This window comes from Tamandua tetradactyla, chromosome 6, assembly GCF_023851605.1.
Source record: "Tamandua tetradactyla isolate mTamTet1 chromosome 6, mTamTet1.pri, whole genome shotgun sequence".
Lineage (NCBI taxonomy): Eukaryota > Metazoa > Chordata > Mammalia > Pilosa > Myrmecophagidae > Tamandua > Tamandua tetradactyla.
This window is the reverse complement of record NC_135332.1, coordinates 166,805,030-166,827,615: the sequence shown is the minus strand read 5'-3', so window position 1 is coordinate 166,827,615 and position 22,586 is coordinate 166,805,030. Positions and strand designations below refer to the sequence as shown.

The 22,586-nt window shown below is 38.3% G+C and overlaps 1 long non-coding RNA gene across 1 annotated transcript in view; it reads left to right on the top strand.

Annotated features, from left to right (window-relative positions):
- Positions 1 to 10,434: 10,434 nt before the first annotated feature.
- Positions 10,435 to 22,586, top strand: part of LOC143686485 (uncharacterized) — a 32,810-nt gene continuing 20,658 nt past the window's right edge. The window contains exons 1-2 of the long non-coding RNA XR_013177188.1: positions 10,435 to 10,578; positions 13,809 to 13,920. This is a non-coding gene — a long non-coding RNA (uncharacterized LOC143686485). The remainder of the gene's footprint in view (positions 10,579 to 13,808; positions 13,921 to 22,586) is intronic.

Genomic DNA, 22,586 nt, shown 5'->3' with positions numbered 1-22,586 from the left:
TGAGCTGTGAGCATTTTAGATATTGTTAGCAGCTTCTCAACCTTTCAGAATTTACATTAAGAGAGAGTTGGCCTGGTTCAGCACAAAATTAGAAAATCATTGATTAGATCCAACATGTGGAAAGCAAAGCTATCATTGTTTTGATTAAATGAAAGTATTCATTATTCTCTAGGGATTTTTTATGCTCTTGTTGTGAACAAGATGTTCCCTGCTATCATGACTAATTCACATATTCAGCACAGGCTAGATCCCTACCTTAAACAGCTGTTCAGACCACCTGGAAGCCCAGGGATGAGCCCTGACCCTCTCTGGCTTTATACCTAGCAGAGGATTACGTGTTACCTCTTTGTGGTGCCAAGTAAAATCGGAGCAGAGAGAAGTTCACCTTGAGCTTCTTCATAGGGTTTTTCATCCTATACCTTTCGTCATATTATAAAATGACTCTCTTGAACATAATCTTGGCTTCTATGCCTGAAATTAGTTTCTGGTTTCTTCTCTTAACCCAATTTACTAAGGACATAACTGTGCCTGCTTAGACATAATTCTTTACCTGGATCTCTAATCTTCTCTGTAGACCTCATGGAACTTCCTCATTCTTCGGTTTGGTTCTTTATCGTTGATTTCAATCTCTGACTCGTTAAACATGTGCTAGTTTCTAATATCTAGAAATCTCAGTTTAGGGACACTGTCATTACTGCTTTTACCATCAAGTAGCTACTCATATTGAGATATCCTGAGCTGTGTTGATGGAGTTGGTGGTGTGGAATTATGGAAAGTTCTCACACCAGGGGATGCGAGCTGGAATCTCTGTGTGACATTGGGGATGTTACTAAATTTCTCTGTCATTTTTAAACTAAGGGAAAATGACCATTATTAATTTTCAAACTTTTTTTTAAGAGGAAGTGGTGGCAAGGGCTATGCCGTGCTTTCTTAAAAGGAAATATAGAAGGAAAATATTTATATAGACAGATAAATGTGGAGCTGGTTTGCTCAAAATGATGTAGTACTGGACTCAAAATTCTGCTTGCGACTGACAGTCACGACCATGGCGTTTACCTCCATGTGTATTCCCTGGAGCAGCTCAGAGGCCGCCTCGGCAGCCAGACTCCATGGAGCAGAAGCTGAAAACCTGGGAGGTCTGTTGAGCTCATTTCAATTCTATGAAATCTGTCTTTTGGGTGTAGCTCTTGTTTTTTAGAATCTTAGACATTAAGGGAAAGAAATTAATCTGCCAACCACTGACAAACGACGGTTTGAATATTTTTAACTGTTTATTGATAATTTGTCTACTTTACCAAGATGGGCATAAATATTATACATAAACACAAGCCAAGCTCACTGGCACTAAAAATAATAAATAAATAGGTTATGGATTGTGTGCATAAGTAAATACTCAAAAATGTTAATAATTAAGTACTAACTCGAACTTGTTTTGAGAGACAGAGATACTTTACAATCTGGCATATTATAAAGTGAAAACAATCATTTCTTAATTTTTTTTTTTTACTCATTAAATCCTAATAGCGATTCTTAAGATTCCTCACTCTTAACGTATGCACTCTATGTATATCCTGTTGCCATTCGTGACAGATTTAATTTTTTCACTAAATAATATGATGTGCTCCAGGAAGATGGCATAATAGGATAGGCTGAGTTCACCCCTACACCATGGAATGACTAGAGAAGTGAAAGAAAAACAACTGGGACAGTGGTCCCAGGGCACACGTATCCAGAGGGGACTTCTACAGTATATAGAGAGGACCAGGATGAAAAAGCAGAGAAATTACGATTGAGAGGACAGGTGAATTTACTCAGGCATGGCTGCATCTGGGACAGGCTGTGATGTACAGGCTAGAGTGGGTGCCAAAGGAATGGCATGCTCCCGCACTCCTACCCCTGCAGCTCCCACACTCCTGCCTCACCTCTGTAGCTAGAAGCTCCCATGAGGAACCCAGAAGCCAGCAGACTTGGTATACCTATGCACAGAGACCTTGTGGTGCACAGTGCCTACCCCCCACCCAGACACAGGCTGCTAAAGGTTCCTTGTTGTGGCTGAGACTGGAGGACTCTCCCCTCAGGAAGACGTAGGACACAGAGCTGAGCTGATCTGGCAGTTGGCCAGCAAAAAAGACTTCCTGGGTCCTGCTACTTCTATCCTTTCTCTACGGAGGACTGGACTACTCGTAGCATACAGGGGCAGAGGGGTGGGGACATGGTAGTGAGCCATGCCACACTACCAGGCACTCCCAGGCTGACTGAGGTCAGGGATAGTTGAAATACTCAGTCCCACAGCCCAAGGTCATTCCACATGGGAGCCTGGGAACTACCAGACCCACTGCGCCCACAAGCGGATTCTTTGCCGGTGTGCACACAGCCCACCCCCCAGCCCTGGGGTTGGTGCCATTCAGCATGTATGAGATCTGCTGCCTTGACTGGATTTGCACTTGACTGAGTCCCCACCCAGTCAGCTGAATAAATAAGTAAGCTCCTAAATAAGTTCGGCGGGTTTTCTAAAGATACAAAGGATATCAAGAAGACACTAGAGCAGCATAAAGAAGAATTTGAAAGAATAAGTAGAAAAATAACATCTTATGGAAATGAAAGATACTGTAGATGAAATAAGAAATTTACTAGAGACACACACATCAAATTTGAAGAGGCAAAAGAAAGAACAAGCGAACTAGAGGACAGGACAGCTGAATTTGATAGCAAAAGAACAATGGCAAAAACAATGGAAAATTTTGAATTGGATCTCAGGGAAATGATGGACAACACAAAGCATGCACATCTAAAAATCACTGGTTTCCCAGAAGGAGAAGAAAAGTGTAAAGGGCTAGGATGGTTATTTGAGGAGATAATTGGGGAAAACTTTCCAGTCTTTATAAATAATATGATGTATTTAGAATTTCGTTAAATAATAGCATGCTTCTTTAGGAGCATTTAAGCAATGAAAATATCTTAGTAACAATGTGTTGACACTCATACCTCTATTGCAAATAACTAAATAACATTAAAAGTAAAGGGATATTTGCAAATCAGGGTTTAAGGGGATAAGGAGTGGGGCTTTCATTTGTCAACAGAATCTGTCTTAAGTAAGTAAGGTGAAATGAAGACTGGGGGAATGGAAGTTGGGAAGGCAGATGGGTGAAGGAAGGGAAAAGCAGGAAAATTTTGAATAACTGAGGGACATAGAGGAGGGCATTTATTGTTGTCTACTGTATAATCTGGAACAAATTACTTCACTCCATGAATTTTTTATTTTTTTCAAATGTAAAATGGAATTAACCTACCTTCGAGCATTGTTGAGATGTTATATGAGATTGTGCATGGAAATGCTTTAGAACATTTCCTGGAACATAGTAAGTGGTTAATAAACATTGGTTGTGTCACTCTTTATCCAAGTGAAGCTTTGTAGAATGCGATCAGGTAGGAGTGATCAATCTGCGTATCAAATGAGTGTATCAGATAAGCTCAGAATACAGGACAAGGGAAGGGCAATGGAGAAAAGGTGAGAATGGTGCAAAGGCTCAGCTTGACTTGAGCTCTTTTTCCATATCACTGTAAACATAATTATTTTTTCCCTATTCATCCTCAGTGTCTCAATGGTAGGAATGATTTTTTTGAGACATCTTTTCACTATAGAACCTGTAGACAATGTTGTCCATATTGCTCCTTCTTCTGCTTCTCTCTGAATATTTCTCCTCCCACGTAAGAACTTCCATTGCTTATATTGCCTTCCAGCTACAAACAGCCATCTCCAAGTCCTCCTCCTCTCCTGTGTACATAGGTGCACATCCCATGTTCCAATCTCTTCCCCTTTCTTGGGGAAAATTTGAAAGCAAATTTTCATTGCTTAATGAATTTCCATTACTACCACTCCACGTCCTGAGGCAGCAAAGAATGGTAAGCTGGGAGTGCAAAACTGTGCTCAAAAGAACAGTCCATGGTAGAATTTCTTGAAGAAGAAGAAGGGAAATAAAGTTTCATTGTGAAACTAGAGACTGAGATTAATTGGTGGCTGAGAGAACAGGCCCATGAGGTAAGTAGTGAATTTGCGCAGAAAGGTGAAATTACAGATCCAAAACAAAGGGAACTGACCAACCATGACAATATAGGTAGGCAAAGGACTGAGCTAACATAAATGCTAGAAGATGAGAGTTAAGTAAGAGTCAAACGCAAAGTTGGAAGGCGTGGAATGGCACCATCATTAATGTTTGAGGTTGAACCTTACAGATGCAACTTCTGATTATTTCAACACCAGCTTGGTGGAACAGGGCCATGCAAAACCAGGCTTCCTTCAGAAGTACATATCATAATTTGGTGTGCTCATTTGTACTGTCTGTTGATAGCTGATGTAGATCTGCTCTAGGAACATGTTAAATTTGGGAAATGATTCTTAGAAACCTGTGGACTTCTAATGTTTTTACTATAAGGCTTCTGGCAGGGCAATAGAAAGAAGATTTGAGGCTAGGTAGAAGGCTAAAAAATCCAACAATCGCTCCCCTTAGGAAATCACTCACCATGAATGAATATAATGACCACATTTCCCCCAATACATTCATGTGAACTGTCTTTCATGAACTTTGATTTCAGTACTCTCAAGGTTTCGACAAGCTTTCCCTTCGCTTCTCACTCCACATGGTCTTATGAGCTAAGCTCATCCACTAGTCTAGTTTCATTGACCACCTTTTGACCACTGTCTCCAAATTTTGTATTTTAATCCCTCCTCTTTTACCTGAATTACAATCCAGTGGTGTCTACGAGACACATTAACCTGTACAGTCACAGAGACTTTAAAAATTAGAATGTCCCATGGATATGCTTTCGCAGAAACATTTTCTTCCTTTGCTCTTCATTATTATTTAATGGCCCATCTAGTTACTCCAACAGAAAATTTAACTCCCCATTCATTTATTGATTCAAATTAGTTATTGATTTAACTATCATGTGCTAAACACTCAGGATCTGTCTGAACAAAATAGATAAGATGCCTGGTTCCACAGTATTTACAGACTTGTAAATGATGCAAAGAGGTAGATGGGAAATGACAACACAGTGTAAAAGGGCTCCAGTAGTCAAAGTGTAAGGTGCTTTGGTAGTGTATGCAGGCATGGGAAGGAATGCTCCAAACAGAGGAAAGTTCTTAGTGAAATATAAGGGATTGCAAAAGAAATTGGTGTGTTGGGAAAACAGGCAGACTAAGGAAATGCTGAGTTCAGTTTTAGATATTTCACTCAATCTTATGTTTGTACAGACATGCAGATACCATACGGGAGGAAATGTAGGCTTAGAATGTGATCATCAGAGATCAATACTGAAATCAGTAGAATAGGTTAATTCATTGAAGGTGTGATCACAGAGAGGAAACAGCTGCAGCTAGAGGCTGACGAATATCTTTGGGGAACCTGCTCTTGAGTAAAAGGGGGAAAAATCTAACAGAAAGAATTAAGAACCATATATATTATAAATTAGGTTTACAAAGCTCTCTCACTTAAAAATAGATAGAAGAATGTTACAGTAAGTGGATGAACAAAGCATGAATGTTATTGGTAGATTTTAAGAGAAAGAGATTCTATAATATACTATTAAGATATTTATCTGCTTTAAAATATACTATGAAAGTATTTGTTTGCTTTCAACCTCCCACATTCTATTGTATCAAACTACAGCGAAAGTTATTATTTTTAGGAATGTTTTCTGAAGTTTCATTTTTATTAAACTAGAATGAGTTGGCCAGTGGTGTGAACCTCCATTTAAGAGTCAGCAAGGACCTGGTGTTTTGGGTGAAGGGGTTGCATACAGGCCTAAGATGGTTTTGCTCTTAAAGTGCTCATTTGTGTTTCCTCTTCCCACTGGTTCCCAAAAAGATATTCCAAACAATCAGATAAGACTGAATTACACCAAAAGCTCCTCCTGGACACCTCCAGTCCTAATGGGCAAATAATACACTAAAAGAGTAGAAAAAGTTTTAAAGCTCTTTTCCCTCTTTTGTGAATATATGCCGTGGAACATTCTTCAAAGCATTGGCACATCTCTCTACTTCTTGAGAAAAATCTCACAATCTGGGATTCATTTAACTATTTTCTTCTAATTATCAAAACTCAACAAATTATAGATACCATTCTGTAGTTTTGACTCTTTTATTGCCACTTAGTCCAAGGTCTCCATGAGTATTAAGATAGCATGTGGAGGGCAATGTATTTGGTACAGTAATAAAATTAACTTTTGTTTATCCTATTTTGGTCCTAAAATTAAAATTGTGTTACTCTTGGAAAATCTTTGATGGTGAAGCAATGAAATGGTCCTAGATAAACAGATATTTTATTTCTTTAACAAATATTTGTAGCAGGTATGAATTTTGGTCCATTAATTTAGATGTAAAAATGTATATTATAGATATGTATGTTTTATGTATAATTTTCCATTACTCAACTTAATCTCTGACTCCAAGCTGCATTTTGCTGCTCCGGCAGAAAATTTAGTTTCAATCCATATCCCATTCCTCTTTATCTTAAGTTGCCTTCATCCCTTGCTTTTGTTGCTGTAATATTCTCACAGCTGAAACTCTCATTGCTAATCATGCTCAAATTCATATTTCTTATGTTTGCTAGGTTGAGTTTTCCAAAACCACAGCCTCCCTCTGGTCTAGAATCTTCAGTGATTTATTTTTCCTACTGAATTAAATCTAAGTCCTACATTTTAGAGAGAGAAGATCAAAATTGGTATTGATGTTTCAGTCTTCCTTTTTCTCAAGTAGTCACATTTAACAGATTTCTCTCCCTTGGTTTCAAGGAAAGAAAAGGCACTCTTCCTTGTTCCTAATGGAGGGAAGGAATTTATATTGGCATCTCAAAAATCAGACATTTATTTCTGGTACATAAAGCTGTAGGTCAGTTGGGGTCTTTCCTATATCTGCATGGAATCAGTTCAGCCTAACTTCAGGTTGTGAGTTGGATTCGTTATTCTCTTTGGGCCAGCAGATAGCTAGGACATATTCTTCTCATGGTATATAACAAAAGTACAAAGGATGGTAGGCAGAAATGCAAAACGTAAGGCCTTGGTTAAGAACTGGCTTAGTCTCTTTTGCCCGCATTACCAGACAAAGAAAATCAAATAAGCATATCCAACACCAATAGGGAAGAAGTTATACTCTGATCTCAGGGGAAGCACTGCAACGTTATATGTTGCAGTGGATACTGTGGTGCCATATCCACAGGTCTTCAAGAATAAGGAATTTATCTACAGCTGTTTGGAGTGTTGACAGCTTGTGGCTCACAGTTTTGGAACTCTCCACATACAGGTACCACTCATGGGTGGCCTTAAATTCAGTCTTGAAAGGAAATCCTCTCAATGGATAGAGAATCAAGCAGTGAACCTGTCATCGATTTTGTGCAGAAAAGTAAGTGAATCAAGCTGTAAATTTGTATGTAATGATGAAAGTGGCAAATGACTTGGTGACTTGGTTAGGGACATGAAAATAAAAAGGTCAGAAAATTGAAGGTAAGGAAATATAGAGAAGAGGAATGGAAGGACCTGTGAAAATGGGAGCAGAGTGTGACGATCTTTGTACTGCATGTTAATGCCCACCAGAGAGCGTCTGTCATAGAAGAGCCACTAAACTAAGCAGACAGATTGACTAGGCCAGTTGACTTCTGCAGCCTGTGTCACTGGTTACCCCAAGCTTGCACAATAGGCACATAAATGGAGTAGTGTTGGAGGCAGGGGTGGAGGCTATGCTTGGGTTAAACAGCACAGACTCCCGCTTATCAGTATTAATCTAAGTACTGTTACTATTGAATATTCAACCTGCCAGTAATAGAGACCAATATTGAACCCAGATATGGTACCAATGATTGAGAAGGTCTACCAGCCCCTTGCTTGCAAGTTGATTACATTGGATCCCCTTCATCTTGAAAGGGGCAATTATTTATGTTGACTATCATCAACACATGGTTTGGGCATGGGTTTGTCTTTTCTGAGAAAGGGATTCCTGCTTCTGAGAGGGGGGATGATTCTGCCAGGGAACAGAGTAAGCATCCCCTTAAACTTTAAGTTTCAGCCACGTTCACATCAGTCTCCTCATGACAAAGAGATCAGCAAGGAAACACAATACAATGCTGGCAAGTGTTCTTGATCTTACCATTAAGAGGAGATGCATAATGAGGGCATGAAAGAATGCATTTGAAATATAGATGATCCACTCAGGCTGTCTCTTAGTACTCCCCTGACCAATTTTAACTGTAAATGGAAGAGTTTCAATAACCACCATAGCCTGAGAAGGACATGGTAACCAAGAGCTCAGGTCTTTGTCACTATGTCCTTGGAGATCAAGAATGATGAATGCTGAAGGTCTCAGTCACCCCAGAATTGAACCACCTAGCCATGCATAGGTGCTAGCAGAGGGGAAAGAACATGCCAAATAAGTAGAATATGAGGAAAATGATGAGCATCAATTAAGACTTTCAAGGCTACAGAATTCCTTTTCAGAACTGGATTCATTATCCTAGCCACCTAAAGTGTTGACTACTGACAACTCAGGAGTTGAAATTCTTCTACAAGAATTATCCTGGCTTGAAGGAGCTTCCTCACCCAAAAGTCACGACCCTTTCTGGGGACAGACTGAATATGACAACTGTTAGGCATGGGGGAAGGGGTGTGAAAACTCCTGATCTTGCCTCAATTTGGCACAGATCTAGAGACCTGTCTCAGATTCCAAAGCTGCCTGCAGAGTTGGTTGAGTCCTTAGTTATAAATGCCTTGCAGTTCAGTTTTTCCTTGTAAGCAATTATGCGTCCCTTATTCATTAAAGGTTTTGTTCCCCAGTTCACTCTCCAACAAAACTCTTGAACACAATTCTCCACTTTAGTGTCTGTTTCCAGGTGCCCCAACCTAAGACACATAAAAGGTGTAAATATATAATTACATTAAGAAAAGAAAGAAATTGACTACAATAATACAGTCTAGCCCAATGAATACATAGGATTACTTAAATTTTTTATTCTTATCTTGGGGTTTCATTCAGATTTCCTAAGCAAAAGGAATATCCTTTGCGGTGTTTGTTACATTCCAAAGTTTTTGGAGCTGTTTCATTTAGGAGGACGTGTTTTTATTTGACTAATAAGAGATTGTTTTATATTACCATTTCATTTCTGCTAATCTGATTTATCTTTAGCTGATATTGCCAGTCCATAATCATGGCCTTCCATGAACTTCTACAGTATATAGGCCACAGATGGAGGTTTCAGATTGCACATAGCTTTCTGCTTGTATTGGCAAATATCCTGACAGCTACTCGCCACTTACTAGAAAACTTTTCAGCAACCATTCTTGCTCATCATTGATATATTCATCTCCTCTACGATGCCATGTCTGAAACTAATTCTGTCATGAACCTGACATCTGAGGCTGTCCTTAGGGTCTCCATCCCAATAGACTAAACCAGAAACCAAAGAAATGTCATCAGTTTTGCCAGCATCATCGACAACCTTTAGACCTCAAAGAGTCAGCTGTAAATCACTCTAAGCTGGAGATGGAGCCTGGATAGGATAGACATATGACTGAAGTGTTTTCTCTTCTGCTATTGTGATTGAGGTAATAATAGATGTACAGCAAGTGAACTGAGCATGGATCTATGAAAAATCTGCCAATTGTCCAGCGAGGTATAAGACATAGCTAGCTAGCAGATGACACAAAAATTTCAAATCTTATTCAAACTTGTGCAAGCACTTCTTCTTGCATAGTGTTAAGGATGTTGCTTTTGAACTCAGAGGTGATTTCAAGGTCTGGCTTAGTAGCCCTGGGTACTTCAGTTAAACTACATAGAAGTGTCAGTTCTTTGTCTTCAAAATGAGCATAGAAACTTCTCTCTGGAGGATCCATTAAGCAGATGCATAGAAAGTATTGTACTACCATGGTTAAGAGGAAAGACTCCAGACTTAGATAGCCCAGGTTTAAATCCCAAGTCTTCCCAACCCTGTTACTAATAATTTAACTCCCTAAGCTTATCATCTTTTAATGAAGGATAAAATTTCTTATCACGCTGTGTCTTGGTTTGCCCCAGATGATCCTTGCTTCTGACTGTAATCCCAACATAATTACTAAAAACTGTTCCCTTTAACTTTCAAAAGTGCCCAGGTTTAGATGATAAATTATATGAACTCGCTACACCCCACCCCCCGACACACACACACACACACACACACACACACACACACACACACACACACTATGCAGTGTGAAGACCAAATGAGTCCATAATATAATGTCCTTTGGAAAGTTCTGGCAAATACCGTGTGTTTAATTAATGTCAGGTGTTCATGTTTTGGTTCCTCTCCTTGTTGTACCAACGATTTTAGCCTTTTGTCTGATTTCTTGCAAGAACTTGATAAAGGGTTACTGTCATTAATTCTCTCTCCACCCTTATGTTGTAGGTATTGTCCTGGTTACAAAAGTGCGAACTGAGGTTGAGAGTATTTGTCATTAGTTCATATCAAATACCTAATACATGGTGCAACTAGAAGAACATTCTGCTATTATCTCACGTCACACATCAAGTTGTTCAAATAGACAAGGGAAGGAGTAAGTACAACTATTTTTAAATGTTTATTCAAAAGAGAAATATTAATACTTAATAAATTAGACAGAAAAGCTGGTAGGGAGTCAAAAGAATAAGGAAGCAAACCGAAACTGAGCATTTAATGGGAGGGGAGGCATATGCTGTAGACAATTTATCAAATCCAACCTTATTGAATCCTCAGTATGCCCATGTAAGAAAAGTAATACCTTCCCACAGTCTTAAACCAAAAAATCCTTGGGGATGGATATGTAACAGAATTTGGAATTTTACATATTTTAGAAAGTATTGCAGTGCATTTGTCGTGTATAACAGAGTGTACCTATCAGGGAATGGGGCATTATCCCTTCAACACATTAATATTTCTGCAGGTAAAAAGTATGAGTATTCACATTAAGTAGGAGAAAAGTTGCAAATAATTTTAAGTCCATACAGGTGTGAGTTTTCCCAAACGGGTTCTCATGTCAGAACAAATTTTGCTGCCAAATAAGTTACATAAGACTGATTTCGTTTCTAAGATGATGATGATGATGATGATGATGATTTTCATTTGTTTTGTTTTGTTTGTGATTGTGGATGAAGGATTGTGGATCTATCTCTTGGACATAATAAGTCCTACAACCCATTGAATGAGTGGGGATACTTAAGGTAGAAAAATTAGTGTGTTCTAGAGAAATTGACTTTGTTAGGGACCCAGAATTATCTTCACTTTTCTATAGAACACATGAGGCTACAACAGTTTCATCTTTGTTATGCTGATGGAATTTATATTACAAAGCAAATGAGATAGTTAAGAATCCCCTGGCTTATTTTAACCTCTCACTTATGTAATCTTCATGCACTCTTAATTAAGAGGCAAGGAGGATATCTGATATCTTCCATCATAAAATCCTCATTGACTAGATTTTTAAGTAGCATTTAAAGCAATCAATTTTATTTTATTTGTTTATCTGCAGTTTCACATTTCTACCATGAACATGTAGTCATTTGCTTTTAGAAAAAAAATCCAAGTTATTATAAAAGGCACACTCATCTGTTTGTGAGCTATCCTTCAACATATTCAATACTATTTTTGTTGTTTTTATAACAACAAAACATTGTAATTTAGCTTTTAAGATTTTAGCATGCAGTCATTGGCCATGCATTTAAATGAGTAATGAAGTAAACCAATGCTTTAGAAAGAAAAGCTGTAAGGGATGTGTTAGATCAAGTCCTTTCAACAGACTCATTTTGCAGGTGAGAAGGCAAACATAAGTGTTGGGAGGCTGTGATTAGGCCAGTGTCATTTAGGGAGTTAGAAACCTGGGTCCTAAACCCATCACTCCCTCCAGCTCTCCCTTTAGGGTTATTTACCCCTCATAAGAACTGAGTCTGCATTTAACTCAAATTAGAACACATGGTACAACTGGTGAACCTTCATTCAACAAACATCCATCACACACCTGCTACATACCATGAGGACACTAAGAGCAATAAATGCTTCCATCCAAATAACAGCTCTGCCTCTCACAAGCATCTTAATGGCAACCTGTTTAAAATGGAACTTAAATATTTCTGCCACAAATCTTGCCCCTTTTTTCAGAGAATGTTAGCACTGCCTACTAAATTGTTCAAGCTAAAACCTTGAGAGTCATCTTTTACCTCTTTCTTCAACACCTTGCACATCCAAGAATGCCTGGAGATGTTAGTTTTATCTCTTAAAGTTTTCTTGACTACACTCAATTCTGTCTCATCATTATAGCTGCCACTCAATTCTGTGCTGCCACTATCTACCATCAGGATGGCTTAATAGTCTGCTTATTAGTCTTCACTTTTTATTTTTGCCCCACTTCAGTGTTATCTTCAATCTGATACTGGAGTCATTTCTAAGATGAAATTGATGCTGTTTTAAAAATGATGCTTTTTTTTTACACTCCTCAATCACTTCTCAAGGTCTTTTTGAAAAACTTCCCCAAATCCTTAACCTTGCCTCAAAAACCCTGCGGGATCTGGCCCGTCCTACCATTTCAATCTAATTGAATGTCTCTCCCCTCCCAGTTACTTTTACTCAACCACCATGCACTTCTTTACTTTCTTGAATGCTGTTGTCACTGTGTTAGTTTAGTTTGCTAGCTGCCAGAATGTGATATACCAGAACTGTAATGGCTTTACAAAAGGGGAATTTAAAAAGTTATGAGTTTACAGTTTTAAGGAAGTGAAAGTGTCCAAATTAAAGCACCAACAAGAGGTTACCTTCATTCAAAAAGGGTGATACTTACCCCGAACACCTCTGTCACCTGGGAAATCATGTGGCTGGCATTTGCTTATCCCTTGCTCCTGGGCTCTAGTGCCTTCGGTCTTTGTCTTTGTGGGCGTCCCTCACTTTGCTTCTCTGGGGCTGATTTTCATCTCTTGGCTTCCCTTGGCTCTCTCCAAGTTCTGTCTTGCTTAACATCATGGGAAGGCACATGGCAATATCTGCTGGGCTCCAAGCATGTGCAAACATTCTCTCTGCACTATCTTTTGGCCCTGAAGTTTGTGATGGCATTCTTTCTCTGTCGGCTCTGTTGCTTCTGACTCTTTCCAAAATGTTCCCTCTTTTAAAGGATTTCAGTCATCTAATCAAGTCCCACCTGGCCCGAGTGGAATCACATTTCCATCTAATCAAAGGTCACGCCTACAATTGGGTGTATCACATCTCTGTGGAGATAATTTAATCAAAGTTTCTGCCCTACAATGTTGAATTAGGATTAAAAGAAACAGCTACTTCCACAAGATTGGATCAGGATTAAAACATGGCTTTTGGGGGTACAAAATACTTTCCTTAATAATGGCCTCCTTTCCTAATAATGGCCTTTTCCATTCCTTTCTCTCTGCTTGGAATATTCTCTTCACCTCTGAATCTACCTCCTGCTTTATATGCATAATTTAGGTCTCACCTTATAGAGCTTTTCTTCCCAGAACCATTCCTGAACACTTTAGACCAATCTGATCCCTGTATTAGATGTTATCTTTGTGTTCTGCACTTTCTATCCTTTTGCCAGGTAGAGCCTTCAAAGTCCACATCATGTATAGTATATCCTTCAATTTTCTACATCCAAGAGCCGTACTTTCAAAATCGTCACTCTTTAAAAGTTAAACAATTAATGTTACCATTACAAGTCAGCATCTGTTTTTAGTTGAAGCACTTCCAGGTTACACCTTCTTCTTATGGTTACATCCTATTCTCTAAATTGTTTCCTTCTTTCCCCTCCAGAGTTGTGTGAACATAGAGGAGATGGACATACCCTCACGGCAGGAGAGCTGGGGGATGGTGTGGTATGTGCCTAGACCCAGGATTGGCAAATTTTTCTCTAAAGAGCCAGATAGTAAGTATTCAGCTTTGTGGGTCCATGTGATCTTGTTAACAACTTAACTTGCCATTGTAGTAGAAAGCAGCCATGGACAAGATGTAAAATAAATAGGCATGATTGTGCTCCAAAAAACCTATTTATAGAAACAGGCAGTGGGCTAGGTTTGGCCTGCTGTCTGTGACTTGCTCATCCCTACTCTAGATAGTTACTGTCTTTGGCTCTTGCTTCCTTTTAATTGTGATGCTACTTATCTTCTAGGTCTTCTAGGTCTTCTAGTTCATGTCCCATGTTTTTATTACAGACTCTCTTATCAGTATTCTATTACTCTGCTATCTTCTTCACCATGGAGAATATTCTGGGTTTCTCAGTCAACTTACCACTTCTCCTGAGGTCACAGAAAAGACTTAGAGATGTGTCCCTACCACTCCAGAAACACAATAGCTTTTGGGGTCGGCTTCAGATTGTCTTTCTATCTAGACTCAAACTCTTCCCCAGCACTATTAAGAGTGTAGAGCTTCTCACTTCACCTTGACACATGTTCTGGAAACAAAGCACACTTATCCTCCACTCTTGGTTCCACGGAGCCTCCGTCACTCTCGATCTGCAACATGGAACCCAGATGATGGAATGGGGTTGAAATAGGGACTAGGTTGTCCACAGTGTTGTCTAAGCCCTCTCCTCCTTTCTCCTCTTTTCCTCAGCTTCTTTCTACTCCCTTATCTACCTAGTCAGACTTTTCCCTCCCAATCTGTTATACCAGTAGACACTTGTATCTGTATCATCACACACTGTTCTCTGAGTTATGACTTATTTGATTAGCTTTGTGGATAAAATCCCTTTAAATTCTTAGCCTTTAACAACAACAAAATAGCAATAATACAATAGCAGCAGTAACATAACATGGGTCTTGAATATCAAAAGTGCAGTTATATTCAAAGTCAAGGTCTTTGCTGTGACTTTCAAAACTCTAACATGAATCTCAAAACTAGAAAAGTAATTGCCTGAGACTACTCATATAGAAACCCCAAGGCTGAGGTGAGGGAAGAGTTAGAGGTACAATACAGTGCAGGGAAAACATTTTTTAACTGTTCATAGGGGTTTTGGGAGAGATTTAGCCTTCTTATGATAGAGTCAATATCTTCTTGACCACTTCTGACATGCCACTTAGAATTTAGCAAGTGGTCGATATTTATAAGGTGGTATGTAAATTGTCAAGCAATATCCATTTCAAACCCCTTATTAATTCAATTTATGATCTTTTAATGATTGACATTTTTAGTTGTTTAAGACTTCTTACTGTTTTCCACATATTCTTTCTGAGTATGACTTAATACATGAGTCTCAGGTCTTGAAATCATGCATGTGGCATCTACATGACAGGTTTTGGGCTATATATGATCTCATTTCTGACAGGTTAATCTCATCAGCTAAATGGGGAAACAGCTGGAATCTTATAAGTACTTATTTGGTGAAAAGCTTTGAAATCATCTTACTGAGACTCCAAGAGACATGAGCATTAAACACAATAATGGGGGTAGAAAATAGAAATCAAATAACATCAGGTGTGACAGTCAACATAATGCAAGAAAATGGAAGAATGTAGAAAACGAATTAACGGTGCAGGCTTTCTAGAAGAGTGAATATTGATTTATAAAGGCTAGGAATAAGATGACCCATTCTGTTAGGGGAGTAGGCAGAAATAAAATTGTGGAGGCATGAGTCTTCCTATTAAAAAATGCTAAGGAGACAGTGAGCAACATAATGTGATTAGAAGGTAAGGCTCAGGAACGGGAATCATGGGGGATAAGGTTCAATCCAAATTATGGAGAACTTTAAGTACTCAACCCCCTTCGTGTGTGTATACATGTGTGTTTGTGTGTGTAGTGTTTACATGTTTGTGTATAGGGGGAGTTGTATTTGATGAGTGTGGCATAATGAAAATAGTGATACAGAATGACTAGTTTGGTCGCGGATTGCTGGGTGGGTGATACAATTAATCCACCAAACAATGTATGAGATATTTTATTAGCCCCATTTTAAAATTAAGGAAACCAAGTGCCAAAGTGAATAAGTAAATTGCTGAGGGCCCCACACTTAATGAGTGGTAGAGTCATTATCCAATCTGGAAGTGGGAACAGAACCTGCGCTCCTAACCCCTTCAAGGAATATCGACCCCTTCTCTGTTTATACCACAACACTTACCAAAATGTGTAGCCGATTTATTTATGGATTTAAGATTGTTGTCTATCTTCCTGACTAGAATATAAGATCCTTGAAGCATGATCTGCATGTTATTTTTTGCCATATGTGAATTCAGATGCTCTGTTGTCCCTGGTGTCTCCAAAAGTCTGCTATTCAAATTTCAGTGCTGCCCACCTTCAATTTCTCCCCTTCCCTTTCCTTACTACATCGTCTAGGGCTTATCATATACATATATATTAATTTATCAGAATATGTGTATTTTTACTAACTTAATTCCACTGAGATATAGAAGTATTGCAACTGTATAGCTCAATGCTATTTTTCTTCTTTCTATTGTATTCCTATTATACATGTTGCAGTTATGTGTTACAAACACAACAATAAATTGTTGAATGATCACAGTATATCACTTCATGTCCTTTAAAGAAGCCAAAAGAAGAAAGGAGAAGTATGTATTTATATTGTTTTTCATAATAACTTTCTTATTTCCATTTCTGGTTTCTCTTCATTGTTTTTCTGGATTTGAGTTACCATCCATTGCCATAGCCTTAATCCAGTACAACTTTGCTCCCACTAAATATGTTAAATTTCCATATATTATAGTTCCAACAATACAGTTGAACTCACATTGTTACATACAGTTGATTTCTGGATCATTTAAGAGAAAAACAGAGACAGAATATGCATTTTTGCTGTCTTTTATGATTATACAATTACCTTGCCAGTTGTGGTAGATTGAATTATGTACCCCAACAAAGACTAGTTCTTAATCTTAATCCACATTTCTGTGTGAGCCCTACTGAGTAAGTAGGACCCTTTAAAGATGTCTTATTAGTTAAGGTGTGGACTCATTTGTGAAGAGGACCTTCCAAGAGCCTATTTATGTGTGGCCAAATTGAATGAGGGTGGAGCTCGGTCTGTGTGACAGGAGGCTTTATTAAAAGGAATTTGGACAGTCAGGGAACCCAGAAGCCAGAATTCAGCAGCTATTGGAAAAGCAGACCAAAGAGAGAGAAATCTCCATGTGACATGAGGTTGAGAGGCAAACCAAGGAACGCTAAGGGTTGGGGCAAGCCTCTGCCAGAATGCTACAAACTTCGAGGAAAATCATGGCCCTGCTGATGCTTTGATTTTATACTTTTAGCAGCTGAAACCATGAGCCTTTGGCAGAATTTTCTGGTAGACTAAATTGTGCTAAACATTTACCCATCTCCCTTCTACATTACCATAGTTCCCAAACTCCTAACCACCCAGTGACTTCAAACTAAAGTCATAGATTGTCCTTCATCCCCAAGTCTGCAGTCTCAGAAAAATAGCACCCCCAGCCTTGTTTCACAACCACTCCAGTGGTCCAAAGAGTGCCTCTGTGCTAATAAGAAAACTGTTCATCTTCCTAAAAACATTTGATTCACATCTGCAAAAACAAAATATTGTGTGATAATAAATGCACAGCAGCGACCCTGCATCTGATTAGAACTTCATGTTCAAAACTTCATCTTTGAACTGGAAATCACATATAGCCTGATACTCTGTATAAACCAAGGAAATATAATTCTAAACTCACTGTGCAGCTAAAAAAATAAGATACTCATATCTAAATTGAAACAAAGCATTGTTTGGGGTCTGGTATATGCAGTCAGGGATAATCTAATTCAGAGCAGGAATAGCCCTTTTGGGGCCTGGGTGGTCTGAGATACCTCCATTGAGAAATGGAACACATGAGCCTAAACTTGAAGAAAGAGTAAGTTCAAACTTTTGGAAAGAAATACCGTTTCTCTTTGAAAGTTGACTCTATTGGGTGTTTATTCATTTGCTGCCAGATTAAAAGCAGCATTCACTGTTTCAGTACTCTAACTAGAAGGTACTTTGTATATTTTTCCACAACTGTCCATGGGATGTTCCCCATAGTAGCTCCCATATGTTCAGTTCCTGCTGGAGACCACAAATCTTCCACCTCCTGACGCCACTGAGGACGTGGAGATTTCGCTGTCCTTGTAGTATTCTCTATCAGAGAATAGGGTTTGTTATTATGAGATGATTTATTAGGGTACTGAAGACTACCGTACATTCTAATTTTGTGAGGCTGAAGAATAGAATGTTGTGATTCATTCTGTTAATTTCCCATGTGGTAGTACATGGATATATTTATAAAGTATGCCTCTCTGATTTTATCCATATAACCATTTTTATGTTATTTTAAAATATTTATGTATATATATATGTGAATAAAATCATCCCTAATATTTTCATATGATTTTACAACTTATAAAATGCTTTCAAGTACATAATCTCATGCTTTAAATTGAGATTTAACTAGAATGCTTTAAATTAGAGTTTATTGTCCCCATATTATGGATGAAGAAATTGAAGGTTAGGGAAGCTAAGGGACTTGTTTATAATGAGGGAGCCAGGCAGTGAAAGAGCTATAAGAGGTTCACATTAATTGAATCTAAATCTCATGTTCTTTCTTCTCTTACTAATGAGCTTGAATGTTATAAATTATATTACACATCATTAATGGTGTCACTAAAATCAAAGTAAATCCTTTCTGCATAGTTGTTCCATGGGTTTTTATAGAACAGTACCTGAAAAAAAGAATTTTCTGGTCATATATATTTGTAAATAGCTACACTTAAGCTTTTACATTTGTGAAAATTTCTAGTTCTTCAAAGATTTTAATATGCTGTCTTGATTGTTGATGTCATAAAAGCAGGTGATATTACTTAGTAGTATTTGACAAAGGGATGCTTTATTTCCTGAAGCATCAGCTGTGATCAGTGTCTGAGGAACCGTGTTTCAGAATATGCTAAATAAACATTTGTTTGATGATTCAAAATGCATTCATAATTTTGCCATTCCATCACCAATGAAAAGTCACATCTTAGGAGGCTTATTTACATTTTCTTGTTATTGACGTCTAATGAGATTTGCAGTATTATTATGACCACTATATAGATGAAAACCCTGAGTGTGAAAGAGGTTTAGTGAATTACCCAAGATTGCACATCAAAGAAGTTTAGATATTTGAATTTAATCCAATATGTTAGAATTTGAAGTCAATGCCTTTGTGTCATCTAAGATAGTATGGTGCTATCTTAGATAGTTTGGACTCATCATTATGAATATGGATTATTATTGTATCAAACAGCATGTAAATATTGATGAGTTAACTGAAATGGTTAGCATATAAGTCTTGTGCAGTATCTAGGAAAGAAAAGTATAAGGGAATCAGGGTTTCCTTGTTGGCATGACTTGAAGGCATTGGGTCATGGCAGGGATCCATGATATGAGGGGTGCACTCAGCAGTCCCTTGGCGTGTCTGTCAGAGACAGGCTCAAGAGATGCAATATTGGAGCTGTTCGGTGACTGGTGGCAAATGTTTGCTTTCGAGAACAAAGGATACGCTTGATTAGTGGGGAGAAATCAGTTGTGAGAAACTGTTCTGGTTAAAGCTCTGGAACTTTGGTGGTAGACTCTGAAGAAAAGCTCTATAGATTTTGGGCAGAGTATGGAGTGTGAAGACAGCAGCCTAAATCCACGTGCCTTTCCCACACTTCTCTCCACTCTTCTTTTGGAAGCAATGCTGCAACCATAGGAGCATGGTGTTTGGGAATATCAAGTGCTATCTGAAGCCCTGAGTTATTCCAGAATCTCTGGGGGAGAGGAGTGCAACAACATCAAAGGAACCAGCCATGGGGAAGAAGATTTTTTTTCTAGGTACCCTATGGAGTCCAACCAGCAAGAAGTAGGGCTTGTCACTCTCTGGGTAAGGTGCTAGAAGGGGCTCCTTCTCCTAACCTGAGCTGCCCGTCAGCCATCAGATAATGGGATGATTGCCCTCAAAGCTCATCTCAGGGAGGGTTGAGCCCAGAGTCTTCCTCAGCATGCCTCAGCAGAAGGGACACAGTTTGTCTGTCCCCTGCCCCTGGAAAATAACCCTAAAAGACCAGGCTTGAATTATCCAAATTTGTGAGAAGGTATGGAAATTTTTATAATTATCCAAGGTGGTCTTGTTGTTTAAGGACAAATAATCAGAACAGGTATCTTCTGAGCTAGAACAAGGGAAGAGACTAAAAGACTTTAACTTAAAAGTAATGACATAATTTATGGAGGGAATCTGGATGAAAAAATATGACTCCTAGGTTTAAAAATTTAATAATAACAATCTTATTAAAGATAGCTATTTCTAGGAATAAAAATAGTATTCTATAAGATCTTAACATATCTTTGGAAATGTCTCCATGAACAGAGCAAACAAAAATAAATATCCAGCTATGTAAAAACTTATCTTACATAAATAAGCAAAATACTGGTAGAATAAAAGACATTCATAATAGAAGCAGATAAAAATAGCTATAGCACTTTTAATGACCAGTTTTGGAGAATTTAGGGCAAATATGTGTACATAAGTGACAATATAAATATTAATTAAATTAAATTTTAATTGAAATTAATATATACAAATATATAAACTATATAAATTTATACAATACTGTGTATCATACAGCATAGTCAATGAAATATAAAACATTCTAGAAATACAAGAAAAACTGAATAAGAACAAAAGAATAGTAAGTCGATGTTCATAGATGTATTTCACGTTTTTTTCATATCAAGTAGAATAAAAATAAGCAGAATTGTGAATTTAAATAGTAAAAAAATAAACAAGCTTGAGAAAATAAGTGTATATAGCTTTTGTACCATCAAAGGACTGTGTGTGAATGAAGCTGAAGGTGAGTATGATTGAGAGAGAAAGGCATGGGCCAAGTATGAAACCAGAAGGAAAGATAGAGGATAAAGACTGAGATAGTATAATTTAGGAATGCCTAGAGTGGACAATGATGGTGATTAAATATACAAAGAAAGAAACATCTTTGCATAAGGGAATAAAAGTGAATGTCAACATTTCAGTGTTGAAAAGAAATGGTATGGTGGGGGGGGTGGGAAGTACAATCAATGCAAGCTAGGGTCTATAGGCAAAAGTAACATTGTAATATGCTGCCACTGAATGTAACAAAGGCATTAAGCAAAAACTAAATGTCACAGGTGGGGTAGGCATGGGGGAGGAGTATGGATTCTTTGTGGAAGAAAAGGAAATGTCATCATATAGATTATGGTGGCAAAAGCCTGTCTATACACTTAGGTTGGATTGTATGATGTGTGAATAACCTGTTTAAAAATAAACAGAGAAAAACAGGGCTAGAAAAAATATGGAGAAAGAGATGTACGTATTCACTGTCGGTAGGCAACTGAGAGGTGCAGCCCCTTGGAAGGCAGTATGGTGGTTCCACAGGAGGCTAGGGACGGGGATGCCATATGATCCTGAAACCCCATTGCTCAGTATATGCCTGTAAGAACTGAGTGTGGGATGTGAATGGACATTTGCAAAAGGATGTTTATGATGGCAGTGTTCCTGATCCGCAGTGATGGTGGTGGCCTAAAGTTACAGCAACTGAGGAATGGAAGGGGGAACCATGGTGTACACATATAATAGACTACTGAGCAAGCACAAGAATGAATGAAGTTGTGAGCCATGCAACTAGGTGTATGTAACTTAAGGACTGTATGTTGAATGAAATGTCAGGAACAAAAAGACAATATTATCATGCCTCACGCATATGGACTAACTATAATATAAAAACTCAGTGCACCGAAGTTGAGAACGTGGGTTGTCAGGTTGGCGCCTCTGTTAGTTTGAAAGCTGCTGGAATGCAATATACTAAAAGGAGAACAGCTTTTAAAAAGGGGAATTTATTAAGTTGCAAGTTTACAGTTCTAAGGCCATGAAAATGTACAAATTAAGGCACCAACAGGAGGTTACCTTCACTCAAGAAACGCTGATGTAGTTTGAAGTTTCTCTCTCAACTGGGAGGGCACATGGCAACGTCTGCTAGCTTTCTCTCCCAGCTTCTTGTTTCATGAAGCAACCCTGGGGGGCTCTGGCTGTGTGAACTCTGCTGGTTCTGGTGGCTGTCTTGGCTCTGGTGGCTCTATTGGTTCTGTTGTTTCTTCAAAATATTTCCCTCTTAAATGGCTCCAGTAAGCAACCCCACCTTGAATGGATACACATCTCCATGGAAACCATCTAATGAAAAGTTACCACCCACAACTGGGTGGGTCATATCCCCATGGAAACAATCAAAAGATCACACCCAGCAATACTGAATGAGGATTAAAGGACATGGCTTTTTTGGGGTACATAATAGCTTCAAAGCTAAACAGAGCCTATTGTAAAGGATCCGAGACTGTAAGCTCTTACAACAGTTGCATGCAATCAGGAGTTAATAACTGATATTTCTAAATTCTGAGATACTGAGCTGTTTGTTTATAACCTAGTCATTCTCAGAAATTTCAGGTATTTAAGTGACACATCAGACTTAGAGTTAGAGCTCTGAAGCTATGAAAGTCAGCAGTACCCCATATAAGAACTGTTTAAAAAGTTGAAAAAGGGATCAGACTTTGAGTAGAGATATGAATAA